The 20,724-nt window shown below is 32.5% G+C and overlaps 1 protein-coding gene across 1 annotated transcript in view; it reads right to left on the minus strand.

Moving 5' to 3' along the window:
• The window catches only part of LOC148604523 (protocadherin-11 X-linked-like), a 62,873-nt gene extending 44,601 nt beyond the window's left edge, over positions 1-18,272 (minus strand). The window contains exons 1-2 of the mRNA XM_088548680.1: positions 18,138-18,272; positions 16,207-16,312 (exon numbers count right to left, since the gene is read on the minus strand). The gene's annotated coding sequence lies outside the window, so the exon portion shown is untranslated. The remainder of the gene's footprint in view (positions 1-16,206; positions 16,313-18,137) is intronic.
• Positions 18,273-20,724: the final 2,452 nt, after the last annotated feature.

Consider the following 20,724-nt stretch of genomic DNA (forward strand, 5'->3'; position numbering starts at 1 on the left):
GTAAATAAAACAACTGTTTTATTATAAAAAAATCTTGACAGCATAAGCTGCTATGCTTTGCTTATTTGCATCAAAAAGATTCACACAAAAAGAAATGTATGTCCCATTTGACAAGATTAGCAAAATCTCCAAAATCTCCTGTAGAAATGAAATGGAAGTTTTCCAATTTGTCTTTGAAGTTGATGAAGCTCCTTAATGGAAGCATCCAAATGAAATGAATTGGAGAACTTCTCCAAGTTAAAAGACAAAACTATATTGTGAACAGTAAATCAATTGCTAACCTCACAGCCAAGAGGATAATTCATGCACAAAATAAGATTAAATATGCAACTCTCTTCTTGCATGTGTGCAGTCTGTTAAGACCAGTGCTTCAAATCTCAATTAGGATTCATTGTCCCTAGCAACTATACATCAAAGTCAAGTCATTTCAATGTCATAAATTAGAACTTTTAATAAACGTTTTAATTAAGTTTGTGAATTTCTTCTATTGTGGCTATGGTCACTGATCAGGGTCACGCTAGGTGACCTTTTAAATAATGTGGACCAATTTATCCCCCTGTCCACTATATCACAGACCATCAAAAGGATACCTAGTCACAAATCACAACATAATCATGGACCAGAATAATAATCTCTAGTGTCAACAAATCCTTCATCTGGTTGGATAGAATTTTTTAGAAAATGTAATTTCAGGACGAACAAGATACTGAACACTTTTACAGCTGCAATCTAAATTACTGGTACTTAACAATTCAACAAGACAGAATTGTAATACCTGTTGCTTCCCTAACTTTATTTAAGGAGTAAAAGAGATAATTTTTTTAAGTGTGTGTGTCTGTTTAGAATGCTATTCCTATGTAGTCTGTTATGGAAATAAGTTGTAACAATAAGTTTAGCATACTTGATATGAAATGTAAATTTTTAACAAAGGTTAAAGTCAGAGAACAGAATGAAAAATATCAAGACAATCCCTGCTGGTAAGTTTAGTGACAAATTGTCAGTTTAGTGACATATAGCTGACTGATTTTGTTAGCATAAAAGATATTTGACAATGTCTGAGGCCTTATTTTTCCTGATAAATCCTGTTTCCTTGAAATGTAGTCAAATACAAGAATGATTTCCTTCCATAAATTTATGCTGTCCACCTTCAATCATGAATGACAACCTTAAAATCCTATAATCTTTATTTCAATTTCCTTTTAGCTTCAAAATGACAACTTCAACCAGATAATAGTCAGTTAAAATGGTGCCTTTTCCTGTTTAATAAAATCCAATAATCTTACGGAATAATTTTGTCTTAATTGAGGAAAGAACAGTAGAGTCAGACAAATCTCATCACCAATTCAATCAGCTAAGCTATTTTGAATCTACCAGTCTCCTTACTGTGGTTGTTCTGTTACCATGGTTTTCATTACTTTAGTTATTGGGGCTTTTCAGAGCTAAAGGTGTGTTTACACTTGCTGAAGACTTTTGGTGATCTCTCAAAGTATTTACTAGAACTGTCATTTATAATTATACATTTGGACAATGATTGCATTTCACGAGAACTGTTCTTTATCTGCACAAATAAGTCATAACATAGCGTCATCATAAGAACATTTTAGATTGAAGTTGTCTAATCCTAATCACAGGTAAAGTACAGACATCTTCTCAAACTCCTTTTATTTTATTTTAAGACTCAAGCATAATGACAAATGATACGGAGAGCCCCTGCATAAACAGAATTGATCGTTCAGTCAATCAAGATAGTGTTCACTGTAAAGATTTTGAAAAGGGGAAATTAATATAGGTAAAAAAGGCACAACTAATACATACAGGCAAATTTAAAGGCACATGGAGCAAGCATCAACAGTTATTGATGAAAAATTGACAGAAAAGGGCAGGGCATTAATAAAACCCATAAAAAGGAGAGGGAGACCCCATCCATCCAAACCTGCTTGTAAGGAACACTAATGACAAAAAAAAATAATAATATGTCTACTTCTTGCTACCTTACCTATCCTAGTTTTTTATGCCTACCCTAAACATTTCATGGCCATTTTTGCTCAAGCACTGTTAAAATCCAGATTTTCCCATTTACTCAATATAAAATGTGTATGAAAAATAAAATAATTTACCTTCCTACCTACCCTATTTTTTTCTTGCTGTTAGCAGGAAACAATACTTTTATATTTTTTTTTGCCTAAAAGGATTTCAGATAGACAGTTTGCTCTGTATTCTGAAAAAGTTAATTTGCTATAAAAAGATACAGGCAAGCTAAACAATTGATTTTAACAACAGTTTAAATTGATGTATTTTGTCCTGGAGGGATATTTTGGCTCACATTAGTTTAAACAGAAATTGGCTTTAAGTATATTTTCAAGACTAATTACAAAATAAAGAGAGTTATGATTGATTATTCTTGGAGAAGTTTTAAGAGTGTGTGACTAAAAAATATAGACTGGTCTTCAATGATAATTAGTTTGTCCAGGAGACTTTCACACTCTTTCTAATGGCACTGCTGAAAAATGTATGAGACACTGTGAAGTATGCTTTTTATCCATGGAAATCAATTTTTTTTGTATTTAGGCTTAATTGGTTAGCAACATTTTGTATTCAACAAAATATCATTTGAATCTAGAATTTTGGAATTTGGAAAATGAATTGCCCATAAAACATTGTTTTCTTAACTAACCTTACACAGGGGGTTTTAAATTCAAATTTTAGTAACATCAAACCCAATTATCAGGGAGAAATTAATGATATTATCCAAAATCCAAAATGATTTCATTATTTCATGATTTCTGTTGACATCAGGTATACCTTATTGTTAGATGTTCAGGATCTCTCTTGACATCAGGCATACCTTAATGTTAAATCTCTCATGACATCAGGCATACCTTAATGTTTAATCTCTCTTGACATCAGGCATACCTTAATGTTAAATATCTCATCACATCAGGCATACCTTAATGTTAAATCTCTCATGACATCAGGCATACCTTATTGTTAAATCTCTCATGACATCAGGCATACCTTAATGTTTAATCTCTATTGACATCAGGCATACCTTAATGTTAAATCTCTCATGACATCAGGCATACCTTAATGTTTAATCTCTCTTGACATCAGGCATACCTTATTATGTTCAGAATCTCTCTTGACATCAGGCATACCTTATTATGTTCAGAATCTCTCTTGACATCGGGCATACCTTATTGTTAGATGTTCAGGATCTCTCTTGACATCAGGCACACCTTATTGTTAGATGCAAACAGTTTTTTTTATTTAACTTATTTACAAAAAGCAAACAATTCTATGATACTCAAAACAAATATTAATATTCTCATTCCATTAATTAAAGCTTCACTTTTTTTTTCATTCCTTAGGCCAAGTAAACTTAAATGTTAGATTTTCATCCAACCTTCACAAAAATATGGGGGGGGGGAATGAAACATTTGTGTATTATAGTCCTTCAATACTACATGTAGAAACTGACCCTAAAAAAATCCTGATTTTGAAATTCCCACCGTAATTACTGATTAACTTTATTTTGCCTTGCTTCAAGTGGCATTCTGGTCCCTGCATAAGTAGGTTGGTTGAAAGCTTGCATTACTTTACAAAAGCACCTATACAGCCACATTAAATCTTAGAGATAACAGACAAAACTTTCAGAAGTACCGAGTCGAAAAATAACAATGAAACAAGAGCCACCAGTTCAAATGATTAACAATATCATTAACTCTATATTGATGCTCAGCTCACAGACTGAACTTAAGGGGGAAGCTATAACACAATGGTCTCATTTATCACCTGACAGCTCTTAAGGTGTAATTTGTTGATTGTCGTTTAATGACCACCTCTAGCAAAGACAAGTAATTGAAATAAAGAGTCTGATACAAATCTAAAAACAGTTTAAATGACTCAATGAACAAATTTAGTAATGTGCTGATTCCACTGTAGATAAACTTCACACAGTTAAAACGGTTAAAGCGATGGTGTTCTTAGATAAATAGGGTTCACTAGATGTCAATGTACTAAACGTGTGATAACGAGGGAAAAGTGACAGAAGGGACTATGTCTGTCAGACAGGAAGTCCGCTAGTTGTCAACAATTCATGTCACACTTCATTATATAGAGAAAAACAATGTCTTAAAAAGCATTGGTTTTGTACAGTGTGAATGAAAACAATCTGAGAAATACAGAATTGTGTATAATTGGCAGTTGAAAAAAGCAAAATTTTATTTAATGACCAAAAACCAGGGAGAATGTAACTATTGAAAGCAAATAATCAAAATAATTATTTCTGTCCTAAAATATCAAAGATAACTGCTTCTAATGTTCATCAAATATCTATTAAAAGCAGGGTTAATAGATGTCAATCACTTATTATGTAATGCATAAAAAAAAGAATTTTCACCAAGTTTGCTGTTATATAAACTCATAATGTAGTTTCACAAGTTGTGTTATAAAACAATTAAATTGTAAAGTCTTCCAAATGAAATCTGTGAGGGGGTTATATTTTTGTATTAATAATTTTATTACATTGTCTTAGTTGTTGTTTAAAACCAGACTCAAGTTCACAAGAAATTCAAGACCAAACGCTTCACTTTCCGCTGTTTGATTGTGAGTACTTTCATTAAATACAGTTAACAGCCCATATAAACATGAACAATTGTCTAAATAAATAAGGCCATTCACCTATTTAAGATAAGATCAAACAATTTCAACACAAAGTATTAAGGTACATCAACTGAAATCTGTAATTATATTCTAGGGACGCTTTATTCTATAGGGTGATATACGGATCTAACAATGACAAGAAACCAAATTGTGATTTAAAAAGACTTTTCTAAATTTATATTAACGATACCTTTTAGCACATCTAGTTAGATAAGTATACATGTACATGTAAATAAACTTTACTAAACAGGCATAAATCCTTAATCTGTTCAGTACTAAAAGTTTCTCAGAGTTTGAAGTCCGATGTATATACAAACTTAACTTTATGTGAAAATAAATAATAACTTAGTGGCTTGCAGTAAAGGCCTATGAAGAATCAGTGGCTTGCAGTAAAGGCCTATGAAGAATCAGTGGCTTGCAGTAAAGGCCTATGAAGAATCAGTGGCTTACAGTAAAGGCCTATGAAGAATCAGTGGCTTACAGTAAAGGCCTATGAAGAATCAGTGGCTTACAGTAAAGGCCCATGAAGATAACTTACAGCACAAAACTTATTTGGAAATGTACTCATTTCTAATATCAACTAATCATACAGGAGCTTTGCTACTCAAGAATCAATGATTTCAGGAAAATCAAAAGCTTTCAACTAAAAATATCAGTTAGCAGAATTGAAAAGAATAAAAGACCCTTCCTTTTTTCATCAGACACCATACAAGTTTAACATTTCAGAATCTCTAGTACTTACAACAATGTATCATAGCTCAGGGCTTGGTTATAATTTCTTGTTTCTTATAAAAGGGCACAAATAAGGAAATCTAAAGGAAGATTAATTTCTTGCTAGGAATATAAGCTATTGTCATAGCATTAATCATTGCAGTTATAACAGGAGTACTAAGGAAAATACTGTTGACTTATATGAGAAAGCTGACTGTAAAACATTGGGATCAAAACCCTGATAGTTAGTGATTTTACAAGGAAACTTTTCTAGCGAATAGATAAAAATGTTAAAATATTACATTTTTATTCCAGTAATTGCTATAATCTCTATCTCAATCATTAGTTAGAGAGTCTTGTGACAATATAACTAAACATCCAAGACAATGGCCACTGGCTATACAAACAGAGATAAGACACTGATGAATCCTTCCATTAAATACCCTATAGAGTTACAGTTACCAAGTCTTTCTTATACCCCATTAAACTCTAATTGGTAAGAATATACTAACATTGCAATGGATTAAAGTAACATTAGACAATCCTCATCAATCAATGTTAAACTGAAGATGGTTAAGCAACACCCCTTTATATCTTCTAAACTCTCAACTATCTATGTCTTTCACTTATACAATGATCGATCAAGTTTTAATGGTATTCTAGTTGATCTTTAATTAAATTTTTATCCTGATTGATCATTGAAGACAAGATCTTTAGGGATTTTAGCCTTGAACTAAAAAAAATTAAATTGATCCTCAGAGAAATATTACGTTTTTTTTGTAACAAAACATTGAAAGCAGAAAAAAATCTTTCCATATAAAAACAAGTTTGGACCATACAACATTGCTCAATGAATTTTACATTTCATTTTGTGAAAATTATTAAATTCCGTGTCTATTGAATGTTTCTATACCTAATAAAATTACTAGTACTGTACTTTTGGAAATACTATAAAAATTGTTCTTTTAATTTAAAATTTAAGTATAAATGTTTAGTCATCATTAATTGAAGAAATTTCAGAGTCTTGATAATGGAGAACACACATATATACACTATGAATTTGAATACAAATCAAGACAGAGATAGTGTTTTAACACGTCCAACAAGAGGCCCCTTGGAGCCTGGAGAGCACACATGAATGTGAAACTCTGCATTGCTAGAGGAACAACAAACAAATTACAACCAAATGAGATTTCCAATGGCAATTAATTGTTTGTACAGATTACTGTCAACATATATAAAAGTTTTAAAAAAATGGAATAAGTTGTTCCTGAGAAGTTACACTTTGAAAAATGGCCTATCAGATATGCTGGTACAAGTGTATACAGTACATCTAGAGGCCATCTTATTCATTCAAATGAAAAAAGTGTATTGTTAACAGTTTGGTAAATGCTTAATCTATACATAGATGCCCTGTTCAGGTCCAGGAGTCAAAAGAATAGGCCACCAGCAGCACTAAGCTTGTTGTAAAAGGTGACTAAATAATGCTCAGAACCCTGGCTGGGAGCTAGGGCACTCTGCTCACAAAGCAACTGGGTTATGCATCCCAGGTGGTGGAATGGGGTACCCCTGGCATGTTACATGCTGGGGTCATCAGGCCATAATATGGAAAATCTGACCGCAAACCATAGTGGTGCAACGTGTTGGGAAAGATGCCATGTTCCTCAAACGTTAAAGGATCCTTCTGTGGTATTTGATAGGAGTAGGAAACATTGGGCTCCGCCACAGGAGGCTTAATTGCCCAACCCTATCCACTTCTCCCTATTTCCAGTCGCTATCAAAATTTGTCAACCCTATTATCCTTGTGTCCCATCCCATTTTTCATTTCATCATCATTTCATGTTCAATTTATCACCCACTTCATGTTCATCGCCTGGATATAGCTGAACTATTGCTACTCAGGCGTCAAACCCCAACAATCAATCAATCCATACATATATCATTAGGACCACAGGAAACGTATCCAAATGAACTCATTAAGTGTCTGTATACCATACAGTACAAAAGACACTACAAAGAACACAAAACCAAATATACTCATTATCATAATACTGTTTTATGATTAATCAAAAAAGAGGGAGTCCAGGAGAATCTAAAGAATTTTACACCTACTAAGGCAGGTATAATTATCTTTTTTACAATGAGATACTACAGTTTTCATATTTTAACCATTTTTGCAGTTTAACTCAATAACTCTTTGTCTTCATTATTTGTTAGAAAGAAAAAGATAGCAATACAAAGAAAAAAAACAGCAATAAAAGTGCAATACAATCAAGGAGAATTAGTGATATTCTGCCTTAAAAAAGTATGGAAGGAATTATAATTGTACACTGCAGTAAATTGTGAAATCTAGGATAAACCAACATTGACATTTCATTAACTCTGTAAACTGATCAGCTGTATTATTAGCCCTTCAAATGTCGAAAAAACACAAGAATGTGCTCCATTAATGAAGCAATCGCTGTTCCAAAATAACACCCTTCCTGTAGATGTGACAAGAGCCGTGATCAGATCACCACAATAACAGCCAGTCCTGCTGCAATAAGGGTTAACGTAATTAGACAGAGTGATTTGTCTTGATGAAAGTGACGATGCAAAAACCCGTTGTGACAACCATTAAATCGATTGGAAAACTACAATAGTACAATTGTGCAGAAAACATCTGTGAACTGAAGTGATAAGATGTTAACTGATTTCAAATCTGACTTTTTTTTTGCTATGCTTTGAAATGTACTGTATTAGTGCTCTTGTAGGGAAAGAATTTGTCTGGTTTCCACTGACTGATCAAACCAAGGCTTAACTTCAATTGATAATAAAAAATCATCAATAACAAAAAAAATGTATTCTAATGAAATCCATGATGCTACGTATTCTATGGGAAATCCTTGTACCAAGTCAAGAAAATTGTGGCTGTTTCCAGCTTTCCAGTCTTTGCCTTGTATTGCCATTTTTTATACAGACTTTCCATCTTTTGACTACTCCTTCCAGTTTGGTAATATTGTTATTACATTTTATTCAATACACTGTAAACTAGGAAACCTTAAAATTTCATCTAAATTCAGACACTGAAATACTTAGCCACCTACTCAGTGAAAAGTGGGTAGTGACATACTGACTAAGTGTAAAAGTACTGAGAATAAACTTAGCAAAATATATACTAGTACTTATTTAGTAATAGTAATCTAAGAGGGAGTATTCGTGGAATATAATACTCAAAACTGAAATTTAAACATAAATTTTAAACCTGTTCCCCTTATCATACAAAGTTCCATTGAGAACATTTTCACACAAAAAACATCCTGTGGAAAATTATAATCCTGATTAAGACAATATTTATATAAAGCTTTCTAAACGTATCTAATCCTTTATCAAAGTTAAAACCAAAATAGGGTCATTTATCTAAAAATCTAAACCAATTCAAAATAATTAAAAATAAATATTTTTCAAATTTAAACTTAACAATGAAAATAATTCACACTGATGATATAATTAATCGTTTCAAATCTTTTCGGTATTTTTGTCTCCGGGGTCAAAGCCTTAAGCAGTCAGTGTTCAGTGTTTTAAATGGTCTGGTCTGAAACAAAACCTGCAAAACATAGTGCTGAAAAGAAGAAAACATAAAAAAAGAGGGCAGACAAAAACAAGTGAAAAACATTTTATAATATCATAGGTGTGCAACAAAGGAAAATTTAGACCTTGAACTTTATTATTAGTACATATATAAATTAAAAAAAAACTATTTTCTAATGAAAATAACCCATAACTCAGTACAGAACAACAAAAGATGCAGTCCTGTAAATTATAAAGTGATCCAACATAAGTGTTAAAATTAAATTGCATGACCATGACTGAACCCATACTTACTGAGAAAATAAACCTCTAAAAAAGAGCTATATACATAACAGGATAACAGATACATGGACACTGACTTAAACATAACAAAACAATAAATACTTACAGCTACATTGAACAATACATCTAACCATACTTTTTGGGGGATTCAAAAATTTGTAACCTTCCATAACAGTCTCTCAAAGCAGTTCTATGTTACTCACATGTGGATGGGCAGCAGTATTCCATAAATTGTCACACGTAGGCCTATGGAATTTATCCTGTCAGTCGCAGTGATCTGCACTAATTGTCACACGTAGGCCTATGGAATTTATCCTTTCAGTCGCAGTGATCTGCACTAATTGTCACACGTAGGCCTATGGAATTTATCCTTTCAGTCGCAGTGATCTGCACTAATTGTCACACGTAGGCCTATGGAATTTATCCTTTCAGTCGCAGTGATCTGCACTAATTGTCACACGTAGGTCTATGGAATTTATCCTTTCAGTCGCAGTGATCTGCACTAATTGTCACACGTAGGCCTATGGAATTTATCCTTTCAGTCGCAGTGATCTGCACTAATTGTCACACGTAGGCCTATGGAATTTATCCTGTCAGTCGCAGTGATCTGCACTAATTTCGTTAAGAACAGCAATTGCTTAGATTTGAAAACTCAATGATTCAATGGATTATTGAAAATGGTCAGTACTTAAAAAGTCTGGTTATTTTTTTTTTACAATGAATCTTTCTTGTTATGGTAGCCAGCCTGCTGTAGCAATATGACCAACAGGTAAAGTTGCTCAATACTACATTTCTTAAGATATCAAAAAATTTGCTGACTTTGGTTAAGTTTTCTACAGAAGGCATTAGGTGTCTTACACCATATGATATATCTCCCTTCATCACAGTCTGTATTTATCATCATAGATTGTTTACAAATTAAGATGGATAAGTTTATACTGAATAAACATAGTTATCTATATTGCTACTATAGTACAAATGTTTAATTTCTGTAGTAAATTAAAATGGCTAATATTCTATAACCTGATGAGAGCGAGGAGAAGTGTTTATTACTGTCTATGTAATTAGAAGCCAGAGACCTCCTAGATCCTGACATTGATGTAACTGTTATACAAGTAAAGAACAGATTTTTCATTGCTAAGTTTACTCCATACAATATATACAATATACAATACTACTGCAATGTGGAAACACATAGGAAATATGACAGATTCCTAATGTTACAAAACTTTATATATAACCAAATTATGCTGACAACAAACATAACCAAGCTTTGTATGCCTTAGTTTGTTAAACCTTTATCATAATGGTTGAAGCCATTCATTTTCATCATTCCATCTCTACCAAGAATTAATGGTAAATCTTCACCAAGAGGTTCTATATAAAGGTCCTCCAATCCAAATATATTATTCCAAGTAATGTATTCAGTCTGAACTATACTAATTTAATTCACAGAACTATCAGTACTAAGTTCATGGTTCATGTCAAACTTTTTTCAATGACTCCGGGTGCTCACCTTATAAAAAATACAGAAATACTTAAACTATGCAATGATGTTAATGCAATTACTAAGTGACAAATCTTTACACCATTATATTACTTTGATACAGCTTCACTTTTAAAGTAATAAAAAACTTGATTCTTTTTTTCAAAGCCAGTAAATTCTCCATGTTGTAACACCTGCCAAGGATATATCTAAGCTTCAGGCTACTCAGCAAAAAGAAATATCAATTTCCATATTTTTGTTGATTTGCAAGGACGACACCACTAATTTATTTCGTATTTCGATACCAAATAAAAAGTCCATGTCTAATATCCCATGTAATTGTAAGTGAGCAGAAAATTGAAAATAAACAATCAAAATTCTAGGTATCATTTTCTGAACAAAGAGATCAGTGTCACAGACAAGGCCATCATTTACCGTCTTTATTTATCTTGTATTTTAGATTATTTATTTTATATTTAACATGATTGCCTATGGCTCAAGAAATGTTCAGAACTTATTTTTTGGACACTAAAATTCTATGGGGACAACACTTGTCACCTTGTTTGTATTTTAGGATGTCAGGTTTCTTGTTACAAGGTATTTTCATCAATACAGAATGCCAGTGTATATTTCATCAATACATGACTCATTTTAATGGTATAGAAAACATGTATATACAGTGAAAAATGTCTAAACCAAACCCCTTTTGTCAAGGATCAACACTAACAGTTGTCCAGTAGTCCTGTGCCACCCTACTAAGAGAGGACTACCTGAAAAATTTTCATGGTAGTCCTATGGGCTATCTAAAATTTGCCTTAATTTTCATAAGATCTAAGAACAGAACTGTCTTTACAGTCTGGGGACTACATGTTTTACCTCTGAAGTAGCCCTGTTGACCAAAAACAAATGAAGTTAGTGTCAAACCCTGTTTGGACTTTTAATTGATTTGGTTTAGACAGGTGTTTGGTTTAGACAGATGTTTGTTTTAGACAGGTGTTTGGTTTAGTCAGGTGTTTAGTTTAAACAGGTGTTTGGTTTACTAAGATTTTAATTTTGTCATCATTTAAATTGATATAATGGGAGTTTAACAAGATATTTGTATAGACAGGTTTTCATGTTATTCAGAATTTGATTTAGACAGGTTTTCATGTTATTCAGGATTTGATTTAGACAGGTTTTCATACTATTCAGGATTTGATTTAGCCAGGTTTAACTGTAAAATGCCCTGATCCAAAACTGAATAGTACATCTTTATACCTCATAGAGATTATCAAAACAAATATTAATTCCTATTTTGGTGTTGGACTAAAGAATGTCAAAATAAAAACCTAAAAAAAAAACATTTCTTACAAAGAAAGAATAGTGATTATTTTGGATAGAGTTTGAGGGAAAACATCACAAAATATGACATATTCTGGACAGATTCAGGAATGTAGGTTATTAGGATGGGGTGTATACACAATTTTAGGGGGTATAATTCGACAAAAAATCAAGGTATTATGTGCAGAAAAACTCTTACTTCTTTCAGATGTCTAGCAAATAATCCAAATCTGATGTATATGTTTTTACAGTAGTTTCTCTATGATAGCTAATTAAAGTCAAATATAATAAACTTCCATCTAAACCCACTACAAGTACTGCAATAGGACACACACAATATTAAAGTTATAACTTTAAATCAGATGTGACTCTTTACTTCTAGAGCTCATATATTTACAAAAAAAATTGTCATCAATATTTTGTACTTAGAACATAATAAAATAAAACAAACTTTGTTTGAAGGGGGTATAAAAATTAAGATAATAAGCTTTATTCTTAAAAGGGCAGAGATTCTGAACACAGGAGACATATTGACCAAACATCATGCAAACTTTCTACATAACCCCAAACTGATAGGACAGCAGTATCAATATTAAAACTTAATACCACTCTATATATCAAATTGATCCAGTTCTTCTCATCAGAGGAGTGGATAAAACATCTGTATATATTTGTCAACATTATAAAGTCAAGCATTATAAATCTCTAAGACAACAAACCAAGAATGAAATTCAAACAAATTTCTACTTTAAACGGCTTAGAAGTTAAAGTTAAATATCCTGTATGATTGGTATTTCATCGTGAAAACAAACAAATTGTATTTCATCTGAGAGAGTTTTATATGATATGAATAAATCATGGTCCAGCCAGTCAATAAAACCATATAATAAAATTTCTTGTCAGGTGCTTCCAAAATTTGATATGCATGTACATGAACCTACTCATTTATGTAGTAAATATTCTGCTTGGATCTGTTAATACAGGAAGCAAAAAAAATTAAAAACTACAATTAACACTATTTTCATGCTTTTTTTTAAATATGAAAAACAAATTCTAGACAAAGATAGATTTTCTTCATATTCTGCATCTTGATAAAGCCCTCATACTTGGTAGAGATTAACTCTAAGTAAGATAGGTGCAAGGAAGCCATTTTTTTGTCGCACATGTAAGTACACTAGTTCAATTTTAATGCTAATTAAAAAAACATGTGAGGTTGCATACAAAATGCCCACAATTGACTGTATATTTTTAAAGGCAACACCTCCTAATGCCTAGCATCACAGTGCTTACTGAAAAGTAATTAATGATAAGCAATAATGTATGGAAATATTAAGTCTTTGAAAAGATCACTCAAGACAAGGAAAGCTCACTAATTTAATATTCCCCACTCCCTCCTTTGTTGACCAGCATCTTTTGACCTAAAAATTGGTTGAATCAAAATCACAAATAGAAGGTGTACTATGGGAATATTTCGGAAAATTCCATTAGGTGGTGTCATAAGAGTAATGAATAAGTAATTGGTATCCCTCTGTGTAACAGAAGAAAGTCTGTGCAGACACCCGTGTAACTATATACCCCCACTGAAAGTTTGGGGCAAAATTCAGGATAGGAAATAATGTATTCAGATTTAAAGTTTTTGAAAAGCTATTCTCAAGACGATAAAAATAACATGCACTGTTGTATGGTAGCAACAATGGTGAATATTTGCTAAAATTTCCTGAGACATTGGACCTCATAGTATGCAACAATGTAAATAAACACTTGCCCATGATTAACCTTCATTTTCATTTTGAGAGATCAACCTTACAAGAAAATTACCGTACAAATCACACCTATCATCATTTTCATCTGTAAAATGATTTAAATATAAAGAATTGGGAAGATTATCACAATACAATTTAAAAACAGTAGTAAAATGTCAATGTTTTTTTTTATTGTTTTTTGAGAGTATATAAGCTTCAGAATTTCAATAATGCTTGAATGAAGGCTAACTAAATTCTATGTACTATATTACATGCATATATATATTGTCATAAAACACTTGGTCAACAGACAAAAAGCCCTTTAATGCAAGAGGGGTTTTAATACTATATTGTAGAGGGTTATTAATAAAGTAAAACCCTTAATTTTCCAAATATGTCGCAAAATTGTCCATTCCAACGATGTCATGCCTAAAACCCCCATGGAAATTTTTTTAAAAGTTGGCAGGCATGATACCGACAGACAGACCTGCAGATATTAAGTGTTTAATTTGGATTTATCTCCCTTTGGAGCCATCCACTAGTAATTATATTCCTTCATGCACATCTACATAATACCCAACATTCTTATAAAGTAATATCAAAATTCCTTAAGTGGTTTAGGAGGGGTTGCACTTACAAAGTTTAAAAGTGTAAAATCATTAATAAGGATTATCTCCCTTTGGAGTTCTCTGACAGGAATTGTGTTCCTTCCTGCACACCTACATATGATGCCAAACCTTCCTTTAAAACAACATACAAATCCCTTGAGCTTTTAAAACATGTAAAATCCTTGATTTTACTCATCTCCATTTGAAATCATGCAACCATAATTATATTACTCACACATATCTATATAACATACCCAGCCTTCCTATAAAATTTTATCAAAATCCCTTGTGGGGTTTAGGAAGAGTTGCCCTTATGAGGTTGTAACATGTAATATGCTTAATTTGGATTATCCTCCATTGGAGTACTCCAAACAGACAGACAGACAGACAGACAGAGTGATTTCTATATATCCCCAAACTGGTATAATGTGGCATATAACAGTGTCACTCTGTAGTTTATTGTTATTTTTATAAGCAGTACAGTTATATGCATCTGCACACATCTTTAACCACTAACTGAAAGAGATAAATTAAATCAAATATATTGATTCTTTTTACCATGAATATAGCAATATCTGCATATGTCTTAATAAAAGGGTAGTTTACCTTTGTTTGGTAACTTTCAACTAGTTGGGACAATTAAACTTCTGAAGTATAAAATAGATAGTAACATAAAGCTTTCTGAGTTATAAAGTAATTTGAATTTTTTTATTTTGCATGTTTTATTTATCTCTGTTGATTTTCATATGCACAAATATCAGTAAAAAAGATATGTCAGTCTTAAAATAAACATTTTTAGTTTAATAGCAAGTACAATAGTATTTAATATTAAGAACTTGGGTCATCCTCTTTGCTTAAAAGCAACTTTATATTTTACTACAATTATATAGGCCTTTACGCAAAGCTTACAGGGGACATATTTGTCAGCGGTAACAATGAGGAATGCTATTTCACCAGGATCAACCAGATTATAGTTTCATGCTATGTTATGGTATCCAAACAAAATATGGTATGCCACATTAACTTGCTATAATATTCCATTCACTACCAACAAATAAAATAATAAATCCATTTTGCTCTAAGGGAGAGCACTCTAATCCATTTTTTATATTTATGCTGTGGTTGTTCAGCCATAAGACATCTTTGTCAAGTACTCAATATTCAATCATTAAAGTGGATAAAGATTTCTAAATATTTACTTGGCTTTTACTTTTTAAAGAAGTGAAAATCAATTTTATTGAAAATTCATCTTTGTCATATTTTATGCTTTTGAGAAAGAAAAATAATTCCTTTAAATGACTACAGAGATTTGTTTTATTACCTTCTCAGGTTTTGTGAATGATGGGGGGATTCTGATATGTCAACATAAGGAGATACAATATGGTCTTTTATGGTTTTAAGATTAAAAATTGAATTTCAGAAATTCTGATTACCAATGTGAGAATTTTTAATGATAAGATTCTTTCTGAGATTGATTTTAATGAAAGAGAGCATGCATATTTTCTGTGAATTCAATCTGTTGTTTAGAAAATTTATGTAATTATTTAAAATGATAAAATCACCAGCAATATCTAAATTTATTGTCTGTTATTTTTTTTTAATTAAAGAAATACAGTATATTCACAGCAAAAATTGTCTTATGGAACAGACAAATGTACAGTAGATACCTATATTCTTTTTTTAATTGTATTTTATTTACATATTATGTGTTGCAGTCATCATAATTCATGTTTGGTTTGCATTACTTGTGATACAAACTATATTAAATTACATTAAATAATTAAAGAAGCATGAGAGTAACTATAGATACACAGTTGACACATACCTTCCAATGGTTGAAAGCTGGCAGTTTCTTTTCTCTTTTCACGTCAGTTTTTTTTCAACATTAATTTAAGAACCTTCCATCTGACCAAACCTATCACTTTTCAGACCTGAGAACAAACATTCATAAAACCATCAAAATTTATTGACCTAGCAAAATCTCTATATTAACAATGGTAAATTCAAATTTTATAACCTGCATTATCTGACAATAACTCCTTCTTCTATCTGTAAGTGCATTGTTCACCATCAAGATATAATACTATGGCTATTAAGTCATAATTCGGGCAGGTCAATTTAAAATTAAATATTACTTTTTCACACCTTGTTTTCAATATTCTCTTGGATACACAAAGATATAAAATTGTCAGTATCGTTACGAAATGTCAACTTGAAGTCCTCAAATACACGTTTCTTTCCTTATATGACATTTCATATTTTGTCAAGAACAACATGCTAGAAGGAAAATAATTATATGAATAAAAAATCTGTTCATGGGCTGAAAGAAAACAACAAACAATGTAATTTTTTTTAAAAGCAGCTGTGAAAATCTATCAGACTAGAAATCTGCAAGCAAATAAATCCAACTGACGAATTTCTAAACCCTGTCCCAGAAACCATATGGTTCGATATAAACAATGTTGCAAGAAAAAAAGTTTGATGTCACTCATAGAGTCTGAAATAGAATCTCATAAGGAACTGGTAAACCTATAAGTATTTACAATTATTGACTTTTGCAACATAGTAATTATGTTTGTATATATTTGTTTACTTGCATAAGACATGAGGAGGTTATTTCTATACACAGGCAAATATTTTTCACATGAAATTAATATGAACTTCACATGAAGTTAACATGATTTTCACGTGAAATTTACTTAATATGAATTTCATGTGAAGGCTCAATTCACCTGAAATTCATGTATATACCTATCACACATGATCACATATTGTATTATTGCTGATTTCGCTAAATATATGCATCACGAAAACTGATTTATTCAACGGTTCATAGTTTTCCTTTCCTCGTTTATCTACCCCGGACTTGACTTTTTATGAGCAACTCAGCGGGTGTTTCTAGAAAAACAGAGGACACTTACCTACCGGTGTACCTGGTCCATGCTCCCAGTTTTTTGTGGAGTCCAAGTTGCTCATTTGCTTTTGTTACTTTTTATGTATGATTTTAGTTACTTTATATTCTTTGTTGTGTATGTCTATTTTCCATGTCTGGTCTTTGTCCCTGGGTTACATTCTTTTGATTACCGCTATAACCTTGGTTCAATTTATTACTCCTTAATATCGTTATTACCCATAAACCCTTTAGTATCTACCCCTGATGACTTTTGTAACAGATAACTATCAAAACATACTTGTTTGTTTGCGTAAGGCAAGGGAAGGTTTAATTAATAGGGAAAAATCATTCCTTAATTATTGTGATACACAATTCAAATGCCTATAACCCTGTAGCAAATCCTAACTACATGTATTATATTATCTACCGCATAATTTGGCATACCTTAAAAACATATATTTTTTTGTCAAATACGGTATTGTTATTGAATCATTTATGTATTTTTATTGTTTTCTTAACGAGGCATTGATTTGAATCTAATAAACCTTTAACTTTGAACTTTATATAGAGCTTCTGTCAAAATATCAAATGTAGCTGAAAACTGCCCCTGTCCCTTAGATACCACAAAGAGTAAGTCCATCTTTTGCATTGTAAAACCCGAAAGGTCATTCAGAAGGTCATTCAGAAGAAAATGCAAAAGAGAAGGAGCACAATCACATAATGTGATAAAATAAGTGTGAAAGTTTTATTGAATTCCATTCAGCAGTTTCAGAGGAGCTTGAAGGTCTCCCTCCCCCACCAACTTGGAGCACTGTACATTTCCTACTTCCAATTTAGTTCATGTATATGTATGTATAATGTACCTTTTAATCTAATTCTAGGTCCCATGATCATCACATGGTCAAGTTTCCAACAGCTTCCTTCTAGCTCAAACCACCAGTAGTTCTTTTTACTGCAGCTATCAATTATCATGTTGTCTGATGACATAAGATCAGGACCTGCAAAAATAGTGGTAAATGTGATTATCTACAGTCGGTTATGTTAACAATCCTTTTTATACTCTCAACAGTGTTTTTGCAGTGTACTAATTTTGGCTATTTTTACAGCAGACTGATATGGACAATATTATAACTAATGCCTCAGTGCCTGTGAAACGGATTTCAACACTTTAAAACAGTACTATTTACATTTAACACCAAACAAAAGTTGATACCTTAGAGCTTTATGCAAATTTATTAATATTGCAAGATATCTGTGGCAACATCTCTTCGGCTCCTGCATATGGAGTGTTCATATCACAACTCATACGTTATGCCAGAGCTTGCCGAAACTACGCAGACTTTTTGTATCGCGCTAGAACTCTAACAAATAGGCTTCTGGAACAGGGTTATGTTGCTACAAGATTGAAGCCATCACTACAGAAGTTTTATGGTCGTCATCATGAACTCGTTATGGTGTATCCATCAGCACCATGAAAACTGATTTATTCAACAGGTCATAGTTCTCCATTCCTCGTTTGTCTACCCCGGACTTTAATTTTTATGAGCAACTCGGCGGATGTTTCTAGAAAAGCAGAGGACGCTTACCTGTGCACCTGGTCCATGCTCCCAGTTTTTAGTGGAGTCTGAGTTGCTCATTTACTTTTGTTACTTTGTATGTATGATTTTAGTTACTTTAAGTTCTATGTTGTGTATGTCTGTTTTCCATGTCTGGTCTTTGTCCCTGGATTACATTCTTTTGATTACCGCTATAACCTTGGTTCCCTTGATTACTCTTACAGTAATACTGTAATGATTTCTTTCCATACATTTTTGTTCAGTTACATTTGTCAGTAGTGGAGTTTACTTAGCAAACCTGGTGATTACCATGGGCTGTTCCAGTTCAACAAGATGATCCAAAATAATAGTTTGTTAGCAGCAATTCATAAAAAATACCAATAAAATGTACTAGTAAAGGTAGGCTAACCTTTATATACAGACAATTTTTTTTTTTTTTTTTTTTTTTTTTTGGGGGGGGGTTCTTAAAGTAAAATGCCAATTGTGACTACAGTTATATATAGAACAAGGTGTTTATGCAGGGAATGCATTTTAGAATTAAGTCAATAAGAACTACTATAGCTATATGATCATCACATAAATGCATGCTTATTTATTTTTATATTAGTTATTTTCTTTTCAAAATATGTACGTATCAATCAATAAATTAAACATATGCTTATAATATATACAAGTGGAAGAGGAAGAGAAATTTTGCTTATAGAATGCTGTTCGAGAATAACTTTATATAGAAATTTACGGAATGAACTGACTGTGTGTAGCTAATAATTTCCTCAGATGACTTGGATGTAAACAACAATGAATTTCTGATAAATGTTACACTTAAGTCGGTTTTAATTATATGCCTCTGGTCGGGTTCAACACATGTTAACTGCTCCTTAGAGCTCATATTGTTTTGTTTATCTATATGTTCCTTTTTTATACAAATACAAATAAAATAGCTTACTGTCAGCTAGGGGTGAATTTGGGTCTCCCGCGTCCATTTCCGATTTTAGGTTATTCCAAAGTACTGAAAGTACTGAGGTTGGGAAAGCTCCTTTTTTGCATGTTTATTGACTAACGTTCGAATATAAGCCTAAATAAAGAATTTATACGTATTTATCTCCTTGCCTAAATATAATCAAAACTGCCAATATAATACAAAATGCGCCAATACGGGATTTACCCGACCAATACGACTTTGATCCGTCCAATAGGCAATACGTCATCATATTTTTTTAAAAGAAAAAAAAATCGAAATCATGTGTTATAACAGCAAAAGAGCACTTATACTAGCCATATGAAGTTATGAGGTATATAGGACCAGTCGATCCCCATATATCAGAAAACTTCATAATGGATCGTACCATCGTTTATTTGCCCCCGTGCAAGTCCGGGTGATAAAAGAATAGGCCTGCAGCAGCGCTAAGCTTGTCGTATAAGGCGACTAAATAGTGCTCAGAAACCTAGCCGGGGGCTAGGCGCTCTGCCCACAGAGCAACTGGGATGTGTGCCCCAGGTGGTGGAATGGGGTACCCCTGGCGTGTTACATGCTGGGGTTGTCAGGCTATAATACGGAAAACCTGACCGCAAACCATAGTGGTGCACCGTGTTGGGAAAGATGCCACGTTCCTCGCACGTTAAAGAACCCTGCTGTGGTATTCAATAGGAGAAGGAACCTTTGCGCTCCGCCACAGGAGGCTAAATTGCCCGATCCTACCCATCCCCCCTTTTTCTAGTGGCAATCAAAATTTGTCGACCCTATTATCCTTGTGACCCATCCTTTTTTTTCATTTCATGTTCATTATATCATCCATTTCATGTTCATTGTCTGAATATAGCTGAAATATTGCTGCTCGGACGTTAAACCCCAACAAACAAACAAAACAAACATCGTTTATTTGTATGGGCCGGA

The sequence above is a fragment of the Perna viridis genome, chromosome 10, assembly GCF_037379345.1.
Source record: "Perna viridis isolate PV_CMFRI_1.1 ecotype Kerala chromosome 10, ASM3737934v1, whole genome shotgun sequence".
NCBI lineage: Eukaryota > Metazoa > Mollusca > Bivalvia > Mytilida > Mytilidae > Perna > Perna viridis.